Source organism: Myotis davidii, unplaced genomic scaffold (genome assembly GCF_000327345.1).
Source record: "Myotis davidii unplaced genomic scaffold, ASM32734v1 scaffold167, whole genome shotgun sequence".
Classification (NCBI taxonomy): domain Eukaryota; kingdom Metazoa; phylum Chordata; class Mammalia; order Chiroptera; family Vespertilionidae; genus Myotis; species Myotis davidii.
In genome coordinates this window covers 3,198,010-3,201,275 of record NW_006300048.1, presented here as the reverse complement: position 1 = coordinate 3,201,275, position 3,266 = coordinate 3,198,010, and the positions used below count along the sequence as shown (strand labels likewise).

General features: G+C 44.4%; 1 protein-coding gene across 1 annotated transcript in view; it reads left to right on the top strand.

Annotated features, from left to right (window-relative positions):
• Nucleotides 1-3,266, top strand: part of MRPS18A (mitochondrial ribosomal protein S18A) — an 18,301-nt gene that overhangs the window by 461 nt on the left and 14,574 nt on the right. The gene's annotated exons all lie outside the window — the stretch shown is intronic.

The window sequence follows — 3,266 nt, the reverse complement described above, 5'->3', positions numbered from 1 at the left end:
CTGCTTAGTTAGCGAGGACCGAAGGGAAACCTGTCCCGGGGTTGAGAGAAGTTTCCGGTAGGGTCTGCATGTAAGTCTCCCTTCCTAGTCTCCGGACGCCGCCGCTCTCATTGAAGTGCCCGTGAGTCGTGGGGGACGGACATCTGGAGACCTTCCCGAACGTCTCCCCTCCCAGTTTCTCCCCTGAAAGTGCTGTGATCGGATGGCGGCTTTGTCTGCCCCGGCCGCTCGCCTCCCGGAGAGGAAAGGCTATTGAACAGCTGACACAGAGGCACATGGTGAATGCTATTACGGCTTTTCACTACTCTTACGTCTGGAAGGGCCTAGGGCAGTGGTTCTCAACCTGGGCTGCACATTAGAATCACCTGGGAATCTTTAAAATCCTGATTTCTGGGCGTCATCCTCCGGAAATTCTGTTTGTTACTCATGTTGTGGCCCCTCCCCATAACAAAGAAACAGAATTTCCCGAGGATGAGGCCCAGAAATCAGGATTTTAAAAAGATTCCCAGGTGATTCTAATGTGCAGCCAAGGTTGAGAACCACTGGCTTATGGGGAAACATGTATTCTAGCTAAGTGCTTTACTTCAGGCTGTCAAGGGATTCTGGAAGGAAAAAAAAAAAATACAGCCCTTTTCCTGAGAAGTTAGGTTCTCAGGAGATGAGATGTGCACGCTGCGGTAAAGGGCAGGGAGATTCGGCTACTGGAAACAGCAACCCCAATGGGAATTTTTCGTGAAGGATGTCTTGAATGGGCTTATAAAAGGATGGGGTCTGGCGGAGAGTGAACAAGGTCTTTCAAGACATAGAGCCTTCCTTTGTGCCCCGCTGGAAGCAGGAAAGGATGAGTGGTGCAGGCTTTAAGATGCTGGCACAGTACTGACCCGCATACATACCCGGAGGAAAAGAGTGGTCATTGTTTTCAGAGGGGACAGGAAAGTTCAAAAAGAGCCTAAGGAAGAGGCTGTTGGATGTGTTTCGGGAGAGATCTCTTTTTTTAGCTTTCAAACAGCAATTTCAATAGAATGGGAAATCAAAGAGATGGTTCACGAAGAAAGGGAAATAGCAGGTATGTGTGAAAAACTTAGCTCCGAAGGGAAGATGGAACATCTGCTAGAAAGAACAGCAAAATCCCGAGACTGCCCGGTTAACATTAGGCAAACTCATCCATTAATAAAGAGAGACACCAAAGAGACCATGCTGCTAATAAAAGGACTTGGAAGCGGTGTTGCACTTTATTCCCATGCTGAAAACCCAGCATTTACCCATAACATTTTTGAGGGTGTCTACCAAGTGTCAAACATTAATGGCTGCAACTTACATATCCTTTATGAAATTCAAAGTTGAAAACAGTGCTTTGCTATGTTCCCAGAGGATAACCAAGAGCAATCGTTTTGGTTTGTTCTTTTACAAAGGAATATTTTAGATCCAGTTTTTTCTGTTGGAAAGTTTGTGAAATGATGGACTGACTGTATAATCAGGTGGGTATTTGAAGTCCTCCTCTCCATAAATACTTAGGTTGGTTGCTCTTCTTTGTTACTCACTGTCAGACCTATAAGCTAAATTGAATTGATGTCATCTTAAACAAAGAAGAACCAACCACCTGTTTCCAAAGCCTTTATTTATTTTAATCTTTTATTTATTGATTTGAGAGAGAGGAACATCGATTTGTTGTTCCACTCATTTATGCATTCATTGGTTGATTACTGTATGTGCCCTGACCAGAAATCGAATCCGCAACCATGGTGTATCGAAACAAATCCAATGGCCTCTAACCAGCTGAGCTACCCAGCCAGGGCTCCAAAGCATTTCAATGAAAAAAGCTTTCCTTGATATTCTATCCCCTATGTATAAAGTATAAAATATTACACATATACCTAATTTTGTCTGGTCCCAGCTGGTATATATGACACCTAAATACTATTGTGCACTTAGAATCTAAAGTTGTGGAGAGGAAGCTGAACGTCTGGCTGGAAATATTCAAGCATCCTCCTTTTCAAAGTATCAGATAATACTATTTTAGTCAGAGTTCATGAGTACTCAGTGCCAGGACTCCTGCCTGTAAAGACTCGCTAAGTCTAAAGCAGTGGTTCTCAATTGCGGGTAGTTATGTTCCCCAAGGAACTTTTGGCAATGTCTAGAGACATTTTTAGTTGTCACAACTGATATTCCTGTCATCTGGTGCGTAGAGTCCAGGAATGCTGCTGTAATCCTACAGTGCACATGACAGCTTCCCACAAAAAGAACTACCTGGCATAGATGTGAGTCATGCTGCTGTTGAGAAAACCTGGTCTAAAGTTTGACCAGAGGGACACACAAAGCCAAAAAATAGGCCCTAACCGGTTTGGCTCGGTGGCTAGAGTGCTGGCCCTGGGACTGAAGGGTCCCAGGTTCGGTTCCAGGTTCAATTGCAGGATCCCTGGCCCCAGAACAGGAGGCAACCAATCCATATGTCTCTCTCACATTGATGTTTCTCTGTCTCTCTCCGCTCCCTTCCACTCTCTAAAAATCATTGGAAAAATATCCTCTGGTGAGAATTAACCAAAAATATATATTATTATGGAAGGAACACAGAAATGGAAATTGTGATTTATTAAGTGCCAGATGCAAACACTGCCAGGTTTTCCACCTACGTTTGTTTAATCTTCTCAGCAATCCTTAGAGGTAGATATTACTGACGTTTTTACAAATGAGGTCCAGAGGGGTTCAGTAACTGCTCAACATCACACAGCCAGTGAGTGGCGGAATTGAAAGTAAAACCACTGCTCTTCCCTCTCCCCCGGTAGCATCGCCTCAGTACTCCATGGCAGGGCTCCTTGTGGGTCCCACCCTTCCCTGAAAGCCCACATCGTTAACTTGCTGAAGACCATTTAGTGTCTTTATGGTTGGCACTGCCCTCCTTAGCAAAGATTGTGTTAGACCTCATTCCTGCCTTATCACTCTTAAGAGCTTTTATGAAGGAAACATATTTTAAAAAAGAAAAATAAGCATGTGCTTACCTAAATTTACTAGAGGCCCGATGCATGACATTTGTGCACTGGGGGGTGTGGGGGTCCCTCAGCCCGACCTGCACCCTCTCCAATCTGGGAGCCCTCTCTAATCCGGGAGTTTCTGTCTTTGCAATCATATGAGCGAATTGTCTGAGACCCCAACTAAGTTTGGTTTGTTGCCCACAGAATAATAGAGGCATTTTTTTTTCTTTGCTTCATTGGTGGAGATTTCCTGGGAGTTTTAGGATATCTTCCCTTTAATTTTTCCTAGTCACTCTG